The sequence below is a fragment of the Rattus norvegicus genome, chromosome 14 (genome assembly GCF_036323735.1).
Source record: "Rattus norvegicus strain BN/NHsdMcwi chromosome 14, GRCr8, whole genome shotgun sequence".
NCBI classification, from domain to species: Eukaryota; Metazoa; Chordata; class Mammalia; order Rodentia; family Muridae; genus Rattus; species Rattus norvegicus.
Window position 1 is genome coordinate 32,151,397 of NC_086032.1, and position 22,437 is coordinate 32,173,833.

General features: G+C 41.9%; 1 long non-coding RNA gene across 5 annotated transcripts in view; it reads left to right on the forward strand.

The window, feature by feature from the left end:
* LOC102556008 (uncharacterized) overlaps positions 1-22,437 on the forward strand; it is a 77,103-nt gene that overhangs the window by 45,417 nt on the left and 9,249 nt on the right. For 3 of the 5 annotated variants that reach the window (XR_005493219.2, XR_005493218.2, XR_010057503.1), the window contains 4 exons: positions 17,241-17,453; positions 19,708-19,854; positions 21,575-21,714; positions 21,858-22,199. This is a non-coding gene — a long non-coding RNA (uncharacterized LOC102556008). The remainder of the gene's footprint in view (positions 1-17,240; positions 17,454-19,707; positions 19,855-21,574; positions 21,715-21,857; positions 22,200-22,437) is intronic. The other 2 variants (XR_010057504.1, XR_010057505.1) reach the window with 1 other exon arrangement.

Sequence of the window (22,437 nt, forward strand, 5' to 3'; positions counted from 1 at the left end):
CAGTAGATTGTCTTTTGGGCAAGCCTATGGGGCATTTTCTGGATTAATGATGGATTTGGGAGGGCCCAGCTCACTATGAGTAGTGCCAACCCTGGGCAGGTGGTCCTGCTGGTCCAAGAAAGTAAGGTGAGCAAGCCATGAAGAACAAGTTCTAAGCAGCACCCCTTCCTGGTCTCCACGGTTCCTACCTCCAGGGTTTTAGCTCCTGCCTTGGCTTCTCTCTTCATGGACTGTGACTATGAGTTTGCACCACCTTCTCCACAAATTATTTTGGTTTTGGTTTTTATTATGTCAATAGAAAACAAATTATGACATTTTCCCTAATCTCCTTGTGTCGGGTTTTTCCGGCCTCATTGACTGTGCCCCTGAGTACAGAGTCTTGGATGCACTGTCTACTTAATCTGTGACTAACCCTTCATCTATTCATCCTTTCTGGTAGACCTTCTGTTTTTCCAAAGGCAATTGATTCAAAATGATTTCTGGGGAAACCTGTATTGATCCAAAGGAAGTGTTTTCAGAGGGGCCATAATTCCATTGCCTGAGAATTCCTGGGAAATGGAGTAAGCGCCTTTGTGTTCGTCAGTATAGCACACTAATCTAGTCATCACCTTCATACAGGACCCATGCCAACACAGACACACGGCACCATCCTCCCACCCATCCACCCACCTACCCATCCACCCATCCACCCACCCATCCACCCACCCACCCTCCCACCCATCCATTCACCCCATCCATCCACCCACCCACCCATCCATCCACCCATCCATCCACCCATCTATTCACCCCATCCATCCACCCACCCACCCATCCTCCCACCCATCCACCCACCCATCCTCCCACCCATCCACCCACCCATCCACCCACCCATCCTCCCACCCATCCTCCCACCCATCCAACCACCCATCCACCCACCCACCCACCCATCCATCCACCCCATCCTTCCACCCACCCACCCAGCCACCCACCCATCCATCCACCCCATCCTTCCACCCACCCATCCATTCACCCCATCTACCCACCCACCCATCCACCCACCCATCTACCCACCCATCCATCCACCCACCCATCCATCCACCCACCCACCTATCCACCCATCCACCCACCCCACCCACCCACCCACCCATCCACCCACCCACCACCCACCCACCCACCCATCCACCCATCCACCCACCCATCCATCCATCCACCCACCCATCCACTCACCCATCCACCTACCCATCCACCCACCCACCCATCCACCCACCCATCCACCCATCCACCCACCCACCACCCACCCATCTACCCACCCACCCATCTATCACTTGTCAAGTTGATTGGTTCACTGCCTACTTGAATGTCTCAAAACACCCAGGGGACCAAAAATTCAGACTCCCCCTCCTCCTATTCCCCATTCCTCCTCTTCCTTCCTTCTTTCTTTCTTTCTTTCTTTCTCTCCTTCCTTCTTTCTTTCTTTCTTTTGACATCTCCAAAGTGATCTACTAGATTTCTCCAGCAGAAACATTGTGGTTATAAGTTCCTACTCTTTTTTTTTTTTTTGGTTCTTTATTTTTCGGAGCTGGGGACCGAACCCAGGGCCTTGTGCTTCCTAGGTAAGAGCTCTACTACTGAGCTAAATCCCCAGCCCCATAAGTTCCTACTCTTACTCAGCTGTGGGCTACATCTTTCATTTAACTGCTGTTCCAGTCAGCTACTGATTGCCTACGTTGTATCTGTACATTTGAGACCTGAGAAGTGTAAGGATGAAGAGCTGAGGAAGTGGAACCCATCCTCAAGGTGAAAGAATAATAAAAATATAAATGTGTTTACTATATTTAAATTATTGTTTCACATAAACATAATGTGCATTATATATAATTTTCATACAAACATTATATCTAATTATATTTTTATGTTTAGAAAAATTGCCTATATATGAAATGGTATTAAATATATTTATGGGGTTTGTGGTTAAAGTGGAGAGACAAATTTTATGTATAGAAGTCTTCTCTTGCCTATGGTTTCATGGTCTTTAAAAGTATTAAATAGAAGATTCCAGAAATAAGCAAAAAGGCCATATTTACATAACTAAATTTCACTAAATTATATCTATTTTGATGTTAGCCATTATTATTTTCTTACTGATTAATTTATAAACTTTACCATAACCAAATATAGGAAATATAAAATGTACAGAATCTTATACTGTCCCCAGTTTCAAATCTTCTGTGCATAAGGGCAGACTACTGCATATTCTGTAACTGGGAACAGTTCTTGGGCGATAGAACGTATATGACTATGTAGTAAACAGTCTTGTTTTGAAGGCTAAGATTGTCACAAGGAAGCTGTTTCATCATAGGCTATCACAGAGAACCTTCCAGCAAGAGCAAAACAAACTGATGAGGCAAAGAGCTGGTACCTCTCAAAGGGACCCAGAGAGGTAATTTCTGTGTCCATGGCATGAAAAATTCCCTTCTAACATGGAAGGCAAAACTGTCTACGGGGACTGTCCATAGATAGACGACCATTGTTGGACTAGCTAGAACACAGTCTATAGGCCACTCTAATAAATACATAAATATATGGACTTATTATATATTAAATTATATATTAATACATTATATATTAATATATAAAGGTGGTTTAAATGATTTAATTAAGAAAAACCACTCGTAAGGGGAAGCCCTTGGTCCTGCCAAGGCTGGAACCTCCAGTGAACGAGATTCTTGGTGGGAGGGTGGTAATGGGGGAGGATGGGGAGGGGAACACCCATAAAGAAGGGGAGGGGGAGGGGTTAGGGGGATGTTGGCATGGAAACTGGGAAAGGGAATAACAATCGAAATGTAAATAAGAAATACCCAATTTAATAAAGATGGAAAAAAACCACTCCTAGGTGCACACAGCTTCTTGGATTTTAGTTCATTACAGATGTAGTCAAATTGAATACAAGAAAAACCAAGAACAGCTATCACAGCATGTTGGAAATCACCATGGAACCTCTCCTGGTTCCTCTGTCTATGTGATTTCTTCATTCTTTGAGCTCCATGACACCATTGTATGTCCCTTCCCAGGGACAGTCTCCTTATTCTATAGAACATTTGATTTACTTCTTCATAAGATGTATCAGACAACAACATATTCTTAACTGTTTTAAATTTTTATTAAAGAAAAATTTCCTCCAAACTCTTTGAATAGCTTGGTAGCTCTTCTCCACCCCCTTCTTCAAGTCCTATGAGCTTCTCTAGAAACACAGTAGGGCCATTTCTAGAACTGTGCTGAGAGACAGGAGATCTCTTTGGGTTTGTTTTGTTTTGTTTTGTTCTATTTTGATTTGTTTTCAGGAACCTTCCATCCCCTGTTAGGGGTTCTTGATATATCATAGCTGACCAAATGAGCACCTGGTAGATTTTTTCATTAAGTCCCAGCTGCCCCTGAGAAAGAGAGCTCATTTATGTATCTCGTTCTGGACACTGGATAATGTGTAGCAAATGAGATGAGGAAATAATCCTTATTTTCCAAATGATGTGGGAGCAACCGGTGGCACCTGTTCACCATCATTTGTGACTTGGGCAAAGTGTGGGTGGGGTTTTATGACTCCACAGATGTGTGGGGCTGTTCTCACTACTGCAACATAAAAAGCTACAGATTGCCCCAAATCACTAGCTCATCTCTATACTCGTCTAAAATAATCACGGAGGAGATTCCCTATGAGGCCATTTTAAAAGTAACACATATCTGTTAAGAAAGCCATTACTGAAAAGCGCATTTATTCTGACTTTATTTTTTACCATTATGTGTGAACAAGAATAAGATAAACTCTAAATTAGAGTATAATTCCCATCCAATTTGACCTTTTAAAATTGTTTTCTTTGTTACAACAACTATCATCTCAAATAATAAACTTGAATCATAAAATTTTTTTCTCATAGGATCTGTGATTTCAAAATTGCTGGATATTTGCTGCTCTATTTTCAAACTTAAAATGAGTTACTAATTTAAGATTAAGGGTTTGATTGCTCTTCTATGAATTACAGTTTACTCTGAGGAATGTGCAGAAATGTTCATTTTCTAAGTCTTTCTCTCCATTATATAAGGAAAAGTCAGTTCCAAGGATTGGAAGCTTTGACATAGAAAGAGGGTATTGTGGACCATTCTTCTAAAAAGCCAGGCCCCTGTGTTTATGTCTGCAGTGAAGTTTGCCTTCACAAGCTTTGGAATCTGCTACAATGTGGCGCAGAAAGGGCTCAAGCCCACCATGAACAGGGACTAACAAGGAAGAACTGGTTTGCAAGCCAAGGCCTTGTACTCAGGGTCTAACTTGGCAGGTATGACCTGCTTGGTGATTCTCAGAAGCAGCAAGATGGCATCAAAAATCAAGAGGCAGGGCTGGAGAGAGAGCTCAGTGGTTAAATGAGACGGCTGCATTCCAAGAAGACCCAGGGTAGATTCCCACCACTCACAGGGAGGCTCACAACCATTCGTCACTATGTCTCAGGGTATCTGACACCCTATTCTGACCTCCATGACACTTCATGCGCATGGTGCACAGACACACATGTAGACAAAAATACATTTTAAAAAAAGATAGAAATAAGCTAGGAATATAGAAATGAGTGAAAGGGGAATGAGAATAAATCTGTACAAGGTTCCTGGAAGCAAATGGGCAGTTGGTCCCTGGCCAGATTTCTCGAACTTTCTGATCATTTTTTTGTAGTACGACCTCTGATATCAAGGTCCAGACTACCTCTCACAGTGTCAGGGTTTGGGAAGACCCTTGCCCCAGCTCTGGATTAGGTGCTTCAGCATTTTCTCTTCTCATAAGTCCAACGATGTGTCATTAACATATTTTGGTAGGAAATTTACTCAACCAAGAGAAACAAATGACTGACGATAGACTCTGAGTCTGACGAGAGACCGGAGCGGTGTGTCAAAGACGATGCCACCACCACCGTTAACAAAGGAGGACATAGATCCTAGCTTTAAGGAAACCGAAAGCTTTTAGGGAATTGGAATGTGATCTCGAGACAATAAAATATCACATTTAGCAGAAATAAACCAACGCCAATGAAGAAATAACTCACGCAAACACAAGTTAATTCTGAAAGTGCTAGTTCCAGGCACCAATACTTAGTACTTAAGTTGCCTAGCAAATGTAAATCCACTAGCTTCAGAGTGAGGCTTCAGTCTATAGACAGTTGGGGGTTTTCAATGACAAAGATATTGTGGCACTTTTGTATAAAATCCTCCTCTCTCCTGGTTTTCCTTTAGGGCTAGTATGGCTGTCACCTCTGTGTACAAAATCTCCCACTTCATCATAGCTACACGTACATCACTGTAGCATTAACTTGTTCAGCTGAAGCCCTGGCAGGGAGCTACAGCCCTCGACTATAGGTGTCCTTCAGCATCTTTTGATGACTGGTTCCAGGGTCCTTGAAGATTCCCAAATCTGTGGATACTCAAGTCCTCTGTTTAAAAGAGTGTTTACACTAACCTATGAACCCCCTCCAAACTGCCCATCTTCTAAGTCATCTCGAGGTTACAAATGAAACGTGAATGTGATGTGAATGGGCGTCATGCCTCGTTTTATAGCTCTTGAGTTTGCAACCACTGCCTTGGCCTTCTAAGTGAGTTTGCACCATCATGCCTGCCTCGGTGCCACAGTGGTGATCCAGCAGCCACTACTGAGACTGATTGGAGCCAGATGCTGTGGCACACACAATTTTGATCCTAGCACTGAGGGGCAAAGGCAAGCTGATCTGAGCTCAAGGCCAGCCTGTTCTACATTGCTCCAAATCAACCAGGCTAGAGAGTGGGTTTCTGTTCTTTCAGAGATATTAGCTACTTCTTTTGGTTTATCGACCCCTCATATGTTTATTGATCACATCTACAGTGCTTCTGCTTTCTGATCATGTCACATTTGTTGGGTCCAAAGTATGTCCTTACTATTTTCAAAGCCAAGATTAGTTGTGGTGGTGATGATGGAGGTGGAGTTGGTAGTGATGGTGGTGGTAGTGATGATGGTGGGGGAGAAGAAAGGGGAGGAGGAGGAAGAGGAGAAGGAAGAGGAGAAGAGGAGGAAGAGGAAGAGGAAGAAGGGAAGGAGGAAGGGGAGGAGGAGGAAGTGAAGGAGGAGAAGGGGAGGAGGAGAAGGAGAAGAGGAAGGGGAGGAGGAAGGGGAGGAGGAAGGGGAGGAGGAAGGGGAGGAGGAAGAGGAGGAGGAAGAGGAGGAAGAGGAAGGGAGGAGGAAGGGGAGGAAGAGGAAAGGGAGGAGGAGGGAAAGGAGGAGGAGGAGGAAGGGGAGGAGGAGGAGGTTGTGGTGGTTCAAGGGATAAAATTAGGCCTTTGCAGGTCAGCCAAGCGCTATACCAATTGATATAGCTCTGGCTCCAAAGTCAACTTTTAATGATCCTTCCTCTGAATGGTCCAGATGTACTAGAGATTTTCCTGGGTCCTTGAACTAACAGTAAAGTAATATACATCAGGTTTAACTGAACTAAGAGCATCTTACTTGACTGAACTAATGAAAATTATAAGCAATTAAAAGTTTGTATTACTTTAGCAAAAAAAAATCACTTAATTAATATATCATTTATTAGCTGTCATTAAACCTTTCTTAATTAAATCAGATGGGAAAGTTAAATTAAAAGGATGAATGATTTCCTAAAGGGAATAGAATTGTGATTGCAAGCATCTTTGAAATTACTTTGCTTGGAAGCACAGCATGGTGCCATCCAGCGGGGACCTGGAGCTCGAGGAAGATGGATTGCTTATACAGGTAGAGCTTTATGGCAGCTTGAAGTCAAGAGGATTATTTTCCAGGCATGGCGCTGTTCCTCTGTCTTCTACTTCAGTCGAAATAGCTACTCGTGTTCTTGATTGAGAATTCAACGCAGCCAGGCAGCTAACGTTTATAGATTACCTCTAATAGGCCAGACATTTTATTTTGCTGGGAGCTGACTATTATCTGCTCAAAAATAGACTCCTTTGAGAATTTGATGGGATTTGGGGGCTTCAACAATAGAATGATAACTACATGGTTACTCATGTATGGTCACCCCAGGATTATTCTTGTTCACTCTCAGAAACCATGTAGAAACCATGTAGAAACATCTCAGAACCCTTTCTCTGAGGTCCACCTACTAAGTCCCTTGTTTTGTGCACCCTGTTCTCTACTGCAGCCATTCAGGCTAGGAGGACTGTCTTAGAGCGTGTCATCTGACCTCTCCAGGTCCATGGTTTGTTAAGGAGAGTATAGATGAAAGCCTTCTATTTCTATCCATGCACAGTCTTTGATCGCTTGCTACAGATGTACCTGTCTGTTTATATAATCTCTTCCTGCTGCCCACATTTTTTTAGGTGGCCGGAGTAGAAAATGATGGCAGAAAATGGAAGAGGAATTAGAGAATTATCTAGGAAGTAGAGATCACACCAATGTCTCAAGAAGAAGGGACCGAGGCAGTCTAGATGGCAAAATGGTCCCAGATAGTACACAGTGACTGTGAAAGTCAGGATTTAGTTCAGCGTTTCTTTACCTCCTGCCCACAACTCTTTCTACCATGCCATAGTGTGTGGAGAGTTATCCTTCACTAATGCCCACACCTGGGTCTCGGTAGATTAATGATTCTATGTTGAGGTGCTGCCAAATGTCAACTGTTGTCTTAGCGAATGGAGAGATTCACCTTTAACTAGAGGTGTGGCTAGGGAAAATGTTTTTATCCTTGGTTCCTTGGTATACAGTTATGAAATTCAGGTAGATCTAGAAGTCAGCAAAGGCTGCTCACTTGTAGCAATGGCCCTGGTGTTATGAGTTGTCTTCCAAACCTGCAGAATGTGACCGTAAGATCTTGAAAGATCCACCTGCCTGAGAATGGAGTCTCCCTCAGTGGAATGGGACCCTTCTATATCAATTAACGATCAATCAAAACCCCCACAGATTGATCTCATCAAGGCAGTCCCTCGGCTGAGACTCCTTTGTCAGGTGACTTTAGGCTCTGCCATATTGACAACTGTTTAGGACAGACTCCAAGATATGACAAATAACGATTCCCATGGTATATGCCATTATCCCTCCTTCCCTTTGTCTTAAAACTGGTGTACAGGCTGGTTTTGTGTGTCAACTTGACACAAGCTGGGGTTATCACAGAGAAAGGAGCCTCTCTTGAGGAAATGCCTCCGTGAGATCCAGCTGTAAGGCATTTTCTCAATTAGCGATCAGGGGTGGAAGGGCCCATTGCAGGTGGTGCCATCCCTGGGCTGGTGGTCCTGGGTTCTATAAGAAAGCAAGCTGAGCAACCCAGGGGAAGCAAGCCAGTAAGCAGTACCCTCCATGGCTTCTGCATCAGCTCCTGCCTCCAGCTTCCTACCTTACGTGATTTCCTGTCCTGACTTTGGTGATGGACAGCAATCTGGAAGTGTAAGCTGAATAAACCCTTCCCTCCCCAATTTGCTTCCTGGTCATGATGTTTGTGCAGGAATAGAAACTCTGACTAAGACAAAAGGTTATGGGATTTTCAAAAGTAACTGTTGGTGAGGATTGGAGAAAGTCACACATGCACATTGTTGGAGGGAAATCTAGAATGATGCTGAGTACTTCGAACATAATCTGGCAGTTCCTCCTGAATGCAGAATTATTATATGACCCAAACATTCCATACGGATATAATCCACGAGAATAGAAATACATGTCTGCATATGATTATACATTATTATTCATATCTTGAATTCTTACATAATAAAAAATTATGGATACAATCTAGATGTTTATTAACTGGTGAATAGTTAGGTAAAATGTGATATGTATCACACACTGGAATTTTCAACTGCAGAAGGGAAGGAAAGGATAAACGTAAACAACACTGTGCTAAGTAAAAGAAGCCAGACTCAGAAGGCCGATTATAGTATGCACTCATCTATATGAAATGGACAGAATAGACAAATCTACAGAGGCAGGAAGAAGAACATTGGTTGGTTATGAATAGGGAATTGGAGGTGGTGGGAGGCCATAGCTAAGGGCGCAGACAGCTTCTCAGGCTGGGGGGGGGTGTTATTCTTTAACTAGCTGATGGCAATGTCTGTATAACAATACTTGAACACTTTAAAGGGCTGGGTTTTACACCATATAATTATATTTTAATTTTAAAAACATTTTGGAGGAGAACATGCTCATTTAAAAGAATAGTGTGGTAGGACAAAGAAGAATGGCCCCCAAAGGCACACAGATTTGAATGTTTGGTCACCAGGGAGTGGCATTATTTGAAAAGACTAGGAAGTATGGCTTTATCGGAGGAAGCATGTCATTGGAGGTGGGCTTTGAGGTTTAAAAAACCCACAGCAGCCAGTATGGGTCTACCTTCCTGATGCTTGTACATCTGGATGTAGAACTCTCAGCTGATTCTCCTGCACCATGTCTGCCTGCATGCTGTCATGCTTCCCGTTGTGATAGCAACGGACTGATCGAACCTCTGAAACTCAGAGCCAGCCCCAGTGAAATGCTTTCCTTCATAAGAGTTGTGTGGTCACGGTGTCTCTTCACAGCCAATAGGACACAGACTGAGACAAACAGCAAGTTCCTGTTTTTGATAGCGCACACAGAAACTGTGCAAGGTACTTAACGTGGTTACCTGTGCTTAGCGGGACTTCCAGCGGAGGAAGAACTGAGCTCATGGGAGACTCGAGAAAATGAGAGTTTTCAAAGACATAAAATTTAATATTTAATGTGATTTGTGGCTTTAATATTTTAGATTATTTAAGCCATGGGGGTGTACTGTGCTATTAAAAATTAAGAATAAGAGGTGTATGCTGCACTGGGGGAATCTTCTTATGTGGTCATGAAGAGTAAATGCAGGTCTCACATGTGTATGCAGCTCTCTAGCACTGAGCTTCAAGTCCAGCCTTTTTCACCTTCCCTTTTGTGAATCAGATTCTTGCTAACTTGACTAGAGTCTCATCTAACCTTCCTCCGGAGCTGAGCTTATGGGTGTGTCCCACCCCACTCCTTATATTAGAATATCATCACAGTTTGGTCTCCTATATATGAGAAATTGAGTACACACATATACTTTTTGTTTTAAAAATATTTGATTAATTTGTAATTTGTAATTCGTGTTAGCTTCCTTTTTTTTTTTTTTTTTTTTTTTTTTTTTTTTTTTCCGGAGCTGGGGACCGAACCCAGGGCCTTGCGCTTGCTAGGCAAGCGCTCTACCACTGAGCTAAATCCCCAACCCCGTTAGCTTCCTTTACAACCTATAGTGATTGATTTACATCCCGAAGAACCCTTTCTCTTAGAAATGCAGGAGTTTTCTAAGACTGGCCTTTCTTCTTTGTTTACTTCTTTTTCCCCCTACATTGAAGAGAAACAAGTTTATGTCATACATATCTAAATATACAGATGTGTGTGTGTATATATGTATATATGTGTGTGCGCATATGTCTATACATATATGTAAACACACATATATGCTGACATGATTAGTAAAACAAAATACTTTCACACAATACTCACACAATCTTTGGGATTCTTCAGAGAAATGGGAGATATATGTCTTTGTATATGCACAGATATGTAGATTAACTCATGGTAATTACAAACATTTTAACATTTTAGGATTCTCACTTAAAAAATACAACGTGTTCCTATTCGCACGTAATATCGTACACGTTTTCCCAAGTAGCAATTCTGTCTGGGAGCCAAAGGAGGCCGAATCTTCATACGGTTCTATTGTCTCCAGCCGAAAACTTGTTGGCAAGCTCTGGATTCTGAACATCTCACCACATCCACACGTGACAGATGCATGGCCGAGTTCCAGCGCAGGAGGTTGGACGACTCATGGGGAGTTCGCCCTGCGAGGCTAGCAATTACCTAAGTCCACGGCGCGCGATATTGGAGCCCCGCTTTAGCGTATCCCGCTGAGCCACTGCGTCCGGGCCAGGCGTGTACTGAACTCCACTTCCACTTAAGCCAGACCTTAGGATACTTCTGACCTTTCCTGTGCCACCCAAAACAATGAAAAAGTAAGGAGGAAAGTCATCAGAGAGAGAGAAAGGTTAATGAAAAGCACACTGATCAAGATATTTGTCCTTGTGTCTGTATTTCTGGAGCTTCTCTTGACCTTGTAAGAGGCCTATGAAAGCAAGGGGCTCTAAATCTTAAGGTTCCTTCTTTCATGGTTAAATCTGCCCCTGCTCATTACTTAGAATTGGAAATGTTAACAGAGGCATGGGCTGTGTAATGATGACTCCATGATGTACATAAGGGGGTAATACATTGTTGCCTGGATACATCCTCCATGTATCGTAGAAAGCCTGTAGACCAATGGTGCGGCTCAGCAGGTTAAAGTGCTTGCCACCAAATCTGATGAGCAGAGCTTAATCCCCAGAACCCACATGGTAGAAAAGGAAAACCAACTTCCACAAGCTGTCCTCTGATTTCCCCATGTGTGCTGAGGGGTGCACATGTCACCCACCAAACAAAGAAGTAAAAAAAAATAACATGTAACTTTCAGGTGTGTGTGTCCTGTATGTGTGTGTATGTGCAGTTGGGCGAGTCTGTGTGTTCATGCACACAGCCGCCAGAGGTCAACGGGTATCTCCCTGGGTTGTTTTCTACCATTTTTTGTTCAGATGGAGTCTCTTGCTGAGCCTGGTACTGACAGTTTAGCAAGATTGGCCGGTGAGCTCCAGAGAGGCTGCTGTTCTCACCTCCACAGCACAACTTCGACCTCAGGTGCTCTGCACCACGCTGGGGATCCAAACTCAGGCTGTCAGGCTTACACTGCAAGCACCGTACTGGCTGAGCCATCCACTCAGCCCCAAACATGTAATTCATGACACATATGACCTAGATATGTTTTTGGAAAGTTATCTGTGCATGAGTCAATATTTTAAACGCGTGGTAGTCAAGTTATAAGCAACATCTATGGTATTCTGTCGCTCAGTCTCACCATTAGAAATACCGAATGTCAGAATGGGATCCAGCTCCTTGTTGGAACGCTTGACCAGCATGTGCAAGGCCCTGGGTTCGATCCCCGCTCCCAAATGTAAAATAATGCAAAACAAGAAGGTGTTGTGTAAAGATGAGATATAAAAACCACTGCGTGTGGTTTTTTTTTTTATAAGCAGTGTGAGAGTGCATGTCCTAGAATTTAATCCACTGAAATGTGTATCCTTTTTCATAATACAGTAATGATGAAGGCTGTACCTCTTTAGATGCCCCCATGGGCTCATGCCCTCACTGATGCAACATTATTTGAGTCAAAGCTGTGAGTCTCAACATCAAACAATTCCACCACATTTCACGTTACTTTTATTTATTTAGTTTTATTGTCTTTTGGGGCACATGTGTGTACTATAGGTATTTATGTGTGGATACACATGCAATTGTGTGTGCATGCACATGGAGGCCAGAGGTCAGCCTCTTACAGTATCGCCCTCACCTTATCTTTTGAGATGGTGTCTCTCACTGGCTACTGATTGGCAGGCCATCGAGTTCCAGGGATGCATCTGTCTCAATCTCCCCACATCACCACTGCCCCAGCTTCTACTGAGGTGCGGAGCATCTGAATTCCTGCCATGCTTGCACAGTAGACGTTTTCCTGGCTGAGCCATCTCCCCAGCCCTTGAGTATTTTTGAAGAAAATTGTTCAGCAACTATTTTAGTAAAACCAAACAGGACAACCAGTCAAAAATCTTCCAAATATTTCCTCATTTAAAATTATTTCTGAGACCCACAATTGCATATTGTGGCAGCCGTGTGACTCTACCATAAGCAAGGGATACGCTGGGTCCTAGAAGATACCGAGGGGACAAATGATTCCTCCGGCGGAGCTCATTCCCTTCATGGATGAGAATCCTTCAAGAACAGGCACAGTAATTTGTGTAGGTGTGTTTAAAATGGTTCTATTGCACCACCGTAACTCACTAGAGAACGTGCCAAGCTATGTGGTCACTGCATTCTAAGTATTCTAAGTGTGATTGGGTGGATCAAGACATAAATTTGGGATTCCAAAGAATGAACATTTGGATAGCAAAATTAGATTAATGGCCATTTTTAAATCAATAAACCTAATATATCTGATTTGCACATCCTAACCGTATGATAATGTTGGCATGTGACTCATCCGATTCCATTTAAATAAGTAATGTCATTTGTGCAAATCAATGAGGACATTGCCTGGCACAAAGAAAATATGTTAGCATGTTAATGCAACCACTTCCTTCTAGTTAAATTTGATAAAGACACCAGTTAGGAATCATTATATCCAAGGTTATGCTGGACTGTCTGAGAAAATATATCTGTTTAATTTAAGTATAAATGTAGCTCATGATTTTAAAGGCCGGAGAGTTAACAAAATTTGGGTTCCATCCTGTGAGAAGCAGGAAGAGTAGTATCTAAAAGATTATAGCATTCTCTTTACTCTGAGGAGGTTTTAGCTTTTTTGCCATAATTTCTGAATAAAACCGTGTGAAAGCAGTTCTGTGCTGTTACTAAACTTGGAGGCTGCCACCCAGTGAGACAGAATGGGAGCTGAACTCTTATTGAATGAATGGAGCATCGGGCCAGCAATGAATGGAAGTCTTCCAGGAGAAATGTTTAATTCAACTTGAGCCTTAGGAAACCTGCTAAGACAAGCAAGGGCTTGACAGGTCCATCACCTCCCAGGATCAGGAAACTGAATGAGAACTCAAGATCCAAAGTCCCATGTCAGGTGGGACTCGGGTTCGAGAAGAGCTGGGACTGGAAATATGATCTCGATGGAGTTCATGTGCAGAGACCTTGGAAAGCTTTGCTCTTTCAAATTCACTAAATTTCTATTTATTTTTGTTTCTTTTTGTATTCCTTCAGATGAAACCTAAGCACCTTGTGTGTTAGGCAAGTACTATACACTAAGTACTACTCACTGAGTACTACACACTGATTACTATACACTGAGTATTATACACTGAGTACTACTACTGAGTACTACTCACTGACTACTACAGAGTACTATACACTGAGTACTACACACTGAGTACTATACACTGAGTACTACACACTGAGTACTACACACTGAGTATTATACACTGAGTACATCACACTGAGTAGTATACACTGAGTACTACACACTGAGTAGTATACACTGAGTATACATACTGAGTACTACACACTGAGTACTACACACTGAGTAGTATACACTGAGTACTACACACTGAGTACTACACACTGAGTATTATACACTGAGTACATCACACTGAGTAGTATACACTGAGTACTACACACTGAGTACTATACACTGAGTATTATACACTGAGTACATCACACTGAGTAGTATACACTGAGTACTACACACTGAGTAGTTTACACTGAGTACTACACACTGTGTACCATACACTTTCTCTTGGTTTTTAAGACAGGATCACATTTTCAGCCCAGACTGGCTGCAGACTCACAGTCGCTCTGTCTCCCTCTCTGAATGCTAGGATGACAGGTGTGTACCAGCATATCAGACTTCAAAGCTCTCTCATTTGATGGTCATTGTTCATACATTCCTTGAATGAACTTTTAATCTAGTAAGCGCTGTTGTTATAGGTTTAAATTATGCTACATAGAACATTAAAAAGTGAGGTAGAGTTAACTGTTGATCATTGGGAGTCTTCATACATTTTCTCAGGATTTTCATTAATCTCCTTTTTAGAGGAGAATTACTTCACTCTTACATGCTTTTAACATATTTTTATTTAAAAATTTTGTTTTAAGATTTTCATACATGAGTGCTGTATTCTAATTATGTCTCCTCACTCAAACTCCTCCCATATCCTCTTCAAATTCCCACTAAAATTCATGATCTCTTCTTTAATTATTATTGTTCATATGTATGTATATGTAAATCTATATACATATATATGTATATAGAAATGCAAGTATCATATAAATATATCTGCTGGAGGCTATTTGAGACTGAGTACCTATTAGGGACTCATCCCAGGAGGAGACTGATTGTCCCCCTTCCAGAAGCCACTAATTGCCCGTAGCTCTTCAACTAAGGATGGGTCTTCTAAGATATTCCCCATTGGCTGGCACTATCATTGTTGAAGTCTTTTTAAAAAATATTTATTTATTTTATTTATTTACTTATTCTCTACATATGAATTCACTGTAGTTGTCTTCTTACACACCAGAAGAGGGCAATTGGATTCCATTACAGACGGTTGTGAACCACCAGGTGGTTGCTGGGATTTGAACTCAGGACTTCTGGAAGAGCAGTCAGTGCTCTTAACCACTGAGCCATCTCTCCAGCCCCTCAAGTCTTTTTTAGGCAATCATACTATTGAAGTTTCTGGGGTGAAGATCCCCTATCTTATACAGAAGACACAATCTCACAGCAGACATCTTGGCCCTCTGGCTTTTACAGTCTTCTTAGTGCCATTGTTGCTTTCCAATAGCACACCATCCATGCATAAGTTTAACTGCCTTGCCCTGATTAGAACACACTTCCCGTCTTTGTGTCAGACTCACTTGTATGTTACTAAGACTTAACACAAGTATCCCTTATTCATGACATAGCCCTACGTCTTTGTCATTGTGTCAAGAGGGTGGCTGTGTATTCATTTCCATCTAGGTATCTATGCCTTCTTCTTTCTGAGCACTACAATCAGAAGCATTTCAGCATGGCGCCCACCATCTCTCCCTGCATTGTTTTCTATTCCTGGCTGTCTCTCCTCTGCTGTGGGCTCGCTCCTCGGGAGCAGAGTACAGGTTCGCCATGACATATCTCAAGCCATGACTGGGCTGACACTCCATAAATATGTATTGAAATAAATGTTGAATAGATCTATGGGTGAGTAGATGGTTGTGAGGAGGGGAGGTAAATGGATGACTGATTCGGACTGGATGGTTACCTAGAATTCTACTCAATGAAATGTGACCGTGTGGTGTACACAACATGAGATGATCTCACAGCAACTGGAAAGCTAAGACTCAAACCCAGAACTTTCAACCCAGCACTGGTTCCTCTCTATGCTTCCTACATTCAAGATGCTAGGTCTGGGGACATAGCTCATTGGCAGAGCAGTCACCCAGTACATGCAGGATCCTCAGTTCAATGTCTCCTATTGCAAATTATTATGTCAGTAAAATAGCAATAAAGCTAAAATGGCAAACTTTGAAACGTTATGTAACAGGTCAGTAATGTAGCTTGTTCAGGTTATTAAGTGGGTCTTTTTAAATGGGAGAGACAAAGAGAGTCTCTTCCTTCAATACATTGAATTGCCCTTTGGTTGCTAATGCCCCTTCCTCATCTCATAATGAAAGGGTTCATTAAAATTTAGTTGCAGCTGTCTTTGGTTTTATTAATAAAATGTTAATATAGGTGTCGTCTAAACCCAAGCTAATACAAAAATTTGCTTCAAATTGAGTTTATTTCATGGAAATTTTCCCTCCCTACCTCCTCTCTGTGATTACCTCAGTGGTAATGGAAATGCTAGGATGTTGGATTCAGAGCCCCTGGCCAGATGTTGCCTTCTGTATATCATCCCTCCCAAGTTCTCTATAGCCCACCCCAGATAGCATCCTCTGATGGAGCTTCCATGACCCTGTCTACAAAGTGAATGGAATTGTATCCACGTCCCAGCAGGGCCTGAGCACCACATGAGAATCTGCCCTACAAGGTTCAGCACGCAGTAGATAAGATAAACATGTCAGGTCTTCCTTCTGTGAATTCAACTCATTACAAAATAGACCTTTGAGTTCCTCAGAGCAATTAGATCAGTTCAAAGCACAAATCTTGTCTCGCAAAGCAACCTGGGATTTCTTTCCCCAAAAGATGAGATCACACTCATCCTTCCCACAGTCTCCTCCGTTCTAAGGATTCCCTCATTGTTCCTTACTTCCCCCAGGAGGGTGCATGGATGAGATATTATGCCATGATGTTTAGTGGGTTGTCATGTTCACAGACTTCAGTTGGAGAAAGACACCTCTCTTAGGATTTCAGGTTGTCGCCAAGGAAACAAGGAAGTTGATTATGGAGAAGTCCTGTTCCCTCAGTATGCTGTCACCGCGCTCCACATCTGTGGATGAGTTCAGACAGAAAGAGAACTAAAGTTCATTCTGCCTCACTCTGTGCTGAGATCAGAGCGCCTCTTTTCCTGGTGCTGTCTGCAAGGAGACTTCAGACTTGATTATGCAGTCTTCCCAGAGCCGCTATTAGAGTCTAATATAGGTACCATTTCATTTTTAATTGTACATATGTGATTAAAACAGACATCTAAATTTTTGCATGTGCTTCTAGAGACTAGACAACTATCAATTTTGAAGCCGAGGGCGTCTGTACTATTTCATACAGAAGAGGGAGTCTCATGAGAGCATTCAAAGAAGGGAAACCATACCAGAGCTCTGGGACACATCGGGCTCCCTATTTGATCCTCACAGTGGCCCATGAGTCAAGCATTACCTGGATTCTACAAGCTTAACAATAATAACAACACAACTGGGCTCCACAAAGGTAAGAATTTGGCCTGAACTCTTACCTTCTAAACTGCAAAACACGAGTCCAATTCCAACTTAACTGTTTCTCTCTGTTCCCTCTCCTCCTTTTCCTCTCCCTCCCTTCTCTCCTCTTTCCTCCCTCCCCCTCTCTTCCATACCTTTCCCTCCTCTCTTGCCCACCTTCCTCTCCTCCCCTTCTGGTCCCTTCCTGTCTTTTCTTTGTACACACTAAGCAAGCACTCTACCATTGAGCTATGTCTCCCTGTCCCGATTCCCACTTATAATGATATCAACATTTTGCCATAAAAATTCAAACACACAAATATGGATACAGGTAAGCTGGAGTGAGGTCCTCACACTTAAATTTGAACAAAGCATCTCACAGGCGCTGGTACGCTACGACAACACAACAAATTCAGACACATGAACCTGTCCACATGAAGTGAGGATATTTTATGTGGAACAGATGATAATTATTAAATTTCCCTTTTGGCAGAACTTATATTTAATCATAATAAACACTTTAAGATAGAATGTAAGGGCTAAAGAGACCACAATATTTTAGTTTAGACATAGCAGGCTTATTAAAATGTTTTGTAATCTCATGCACATGGCATTGGAACAACTTGATTTCCCCCTCAACCAACATTTGACACAGGAACATTAGAGGCATGTGGTTATAATGCTCCAGCATGGGGGCTGGGGATTTAGCTCAGTGGTAGAGCGCTTACCTAGGAAGCGCAAGGCCCTGGGTTCGGTCCCCAGCTCCGAAAAAAAGAACCAAAAAAAAAAAAAAAAATAATGCTCCAGCATGGGGAGGCCGAGGCAGGAGGATCACTTCAAATTCAAAGCAGGCCTAGTTTACAAAATGTGTTCTAGTCTACTGAGGGCTACATAGTAAGCACCTGGTATGTGTGTGGAGAGATTATAAATATATCACATATAAAGTAAAAGACTCATTCATATGGGGAATTAATAAAATGGGAGTAAATTATTTCCCCGCCTTCCAAGTAAGGACTTCTCTGACATGCATGTTCGTGCTAACACCTCACTGTCTTTCTAAATAGTAATCATTAACTTTTGCCACTAGAACAATTTTCTTAAGCTTAATAAAAATACAACCCTCTGCTTAGGTATGGTAAATGATATTTTACTTGGTGGCCTAGCCCATCTGTGTGTGTGTGTGTGTGTGTGTGTGTGTGTGTGACAGAGACAGAAAGAGACAGAGACAGAAAGACAGAGAGAGAGAGAGAGAGACAAAGACAGAGACAGAGACAGAGACAGAGAGACAGAGAGAGCTCTACACGGTTTTTATAGCAAAAGTTTATATTTCCATTTTATTTTACTTCCGAAGAACCAAGAATAGGTCTGTTACAAAACTTCACATTTTCTTTTAAAACATTTTTTATTACATTTATTTTTGTGCATGTATATGGTTTGTATACTAATGAGTGTGGAGATCAGAAAACAACTAGTGTGGGTTGGGTCTCTCTCTCTCCACTATGTGGGTTCCAGGGACTGAACCCAAGTCATCAGACTTGGCAGCAAGCACCTTTATTCACTGAACCACTTTGTCAGTCCCAAATCGACATTTCTGATTTGACTTTTTTGGCCTGGTCTTTACCTTTGTTGCTTAGTGATTTGGGTTGTCTCAGAAGTTTGGGACTTGGCAGCAAGAGTGGACACACCACGTCATCTTCCTGTCTGTCTGCTAGTACCATGTTCGTTTTCCCTTGGGGGTCTCTGAATCACTCTTACAAAAGCCATCTGCTATGTCCAATATGAGAAAGTGATTAGTCCTAAGTTCACAGCTATGTCCCCGGCCCACACAGACATATCTATAACACAAAAGTATGCAGAATAGTTCAGAAATGCAGACTGAAAGAACAGAAGAAAGAGTTCTGGATTAAAGCATCGTGTCCCAGTGATGGACCATTAGGAGACCCACAGTTTGTGTCACCTAAATGACATATATGTAAACTGTGTATAATCTGACCCATTTTGCTGCATAATTTCTGAAAGAAACCCATTTTGGTTCTTACACAAAATCTCTTAATACATCAGCGGAGAACACCGGGACCACAAGGTCCTGAGTCATTCACAGTCGCTGTCTTGGTTCCCAGATTGGAACCAGCCAGTAGTACTCATTCTACAGTCAGTGCATATGGATAACGTCGAGCCTTTTGTAGGTTGGGAAGGCTGAATTCTTTAGGTCTGCCCCGCATTGTGCTTCCCTTGTGCATTAAATGACTCTGTATTCTTTCTTCTAGATCGGAGAAGGATCAGGCAGAGTTTTTATGTCTTAGAGATGGTCAGAGCGCACCCTACAGAGGAGGCCACTTGGCCAGGCAGTGAGCATGAGGTGAACACACGAGAAGAAGGTTGTTGCTAAATTCTCGACGCCTCCATCCACAGAGGTCAGGGCACAGCCTTGATTTAGTGTCACTTTCTGTGTCACTGCCGTTTGTTTGCTTAGAACTCTATTCAGTCATCTCATCTCATTAAAAAATATAGGTCAAGTCCCACAGGTTTCTGTGCTGCTTTTCTTTGAGTGATGAGTTCAAGGTTTAGTCATTAACACGGTATCACATCATATCAGAAAACTTTCTCAATAGATTTGTTAGCAATAAAGTAAGCTATAAAACTATGACTGATAAGATTTCCATAAAAACTACTATAGCATTTTTATAGCATACAAGATGGTTTTTGATAATGACTATTTGTAAGTGATATAGCTTTCCGGTTTTAAGCTTTCTTTCTTTCTCTTCGTATTTCGGCATTTTCAAGATTATTTTCATAACAGATAACTTCTTTCAAATGTTAAATTGAATTTTAATAATAAATAAAATATAATTCTAAATAAAACTGAAAGCTCTTCACCTGAAATTTAATATACATCCTCAGTTTCATCTGGTAATCGCATACAAATGGAGCCCCCTTTGTAGAGAACCAAGGTGTGTAGACTACAAATCCCATCAGCACCTGGGGCTGTATTGGTCTGAATACGGCACACGTAGCAGAAAACACTCAGCTGAACTTAGTCAGCACACAACATCCCAAGAGAATTTTAAGTAACTACTGTTAGTGGCATTTTTTTTAAAAAGTACAAATGGATACATAAAACAGAGCAAAGATGAACTTTCCCTCTCTGACTAAGATTTTGTTACCAAGACCGCTCACATTGTTTCCATGGTGTGCAGAAGCAGAGAAACTGAGCTGGTGTCCGTTTCTCCTTTTTATTCTATCTGGGACACAGCTCACTGGCCGATCACGATAAGGCAAGTTCTTTCCTCTTTAGTTAAACCTTTTAGGAAACATCTTTATAGATTTGTCCAGAGATTTGTTTCCATGGTAATTCCAAGTCCAATCAAGCTGGCAATGAATATGAAACACCCCATCTTCAGCAGATCCTTGTTGGAGCTCTCGCTCTGTGGATGTGAGGCAACCCATGATTCATTCAATAGCTGCATTCTGAGGTGAAACAATAAAGTTCTCTTCTTAAGTTCTTGTCTTACTCTATTGTTTTAGTTAGACAAACAAAGGTAGGGCCAGTGCACTGACTCAGCAGAAAAAGATACCTACTGCTGAGCCTGATGGCCTAATCTCAATGGCCAGGACATACATGGTAGGAGGAAAAAAAAACTCCTGCAAGTTATCCTCAGACCTACTCATGCTCTGAAGCATATTCATACATACATACATACATACATACATACATACATACATACATACACACATGATAAATATATACGATAAACAATAAGAATCTATGTATAAGGAGAGCAAATGCAAACAGTAAAGGGTTACAAATTCAGAATGCTTTCAAGTTAGTATTCTTTTTAGCAGCATTCTGGAACTAAGTCTCAACATGACTTTTCAGACAAATGGGGGGGGGGGATTTGTTCATCCTCCTCCTGTCTGCTCCAAAATCCTAGATCCTAGCCCAATGTTTCCCTTCCAATTGTATCTTCAGTCTCTCTCTGTCTCTCTGTCTCTGTCTCTCTGTCTCTGTCTCTGTCTCTGTCTCTGTCTCTGTCTCTCTCTCTCTCCTGATGAGTCCCCATTTTGAGAAATAGTCATATCCAGTATTTTGATAAAGTATAGGGTTGCAATCAATACATGTGTTCTATGACGTAGGTTTGAAGGCAATGTGGACAGAGAGAGCAGTGACTGCAACTGTGGACTTCAACCCAAATGACCCAAGATCAGAAGCTATAAACCCTGATACTATCTATAAACAGCTTCTCATTGGCTATCTCTAGGCAGGATGTTACAAGGTACATAGTATCAGAAATGTACTAGTATATTTAGTAATAGATTGAGTCTCTCTCAAGCAACTCTGAGCTGGTCAGTCATAAAACAGTCAAAAACAAGCAATTACAAATACAACAAATGGTTCATTTTGTCCCTTTTTTTTTAGCGCAGAATCAATTCTGATTTATTCCTCTGTGATCAACCTGATCCTGACGCCATTCTTTCATCACAAGTACAAAGCTTGATCATTAAAGTTTCAAGTTGAGAAGCTTTTGATTTTAAATAAGAAGTTTTGATGACAACGTCCTGGAAAGAGGGATTCGGATGTTTTTATCATCTTCTCCTTACATATTTGAATACTTTGGAAGAGTTCAGAGCAAGGCACCCAAGACAGGCTTGTGTTCTTAAAGGCTCCTAATACCTCACCCAGGTGTCTCGTCATTCCAGGTCTCATGGTTGTTTTTCTCAAGATCGGGCTTCAACCCTCCCTGCCCCAGTCTCTGAATGGGTAAGTGAGAGCTTCTCTAAGATAAATCCATCATTCAAGGTAAACACTATGCATTTAATGAAGTTAGAGATGACCATAGATCATCTGACTGTAGAATGTGGCATAGCCTCGATATTTCTTACTTTTTGGGTTGTTTTATGGAAGTAAGTGGATTTCCTTTATTTAATTGTCAATTCTTAGAATATAGAGGCCCCTTTTCTATAACTGGAAAGCCTGACTCTGTACGCAGTACCTAGCA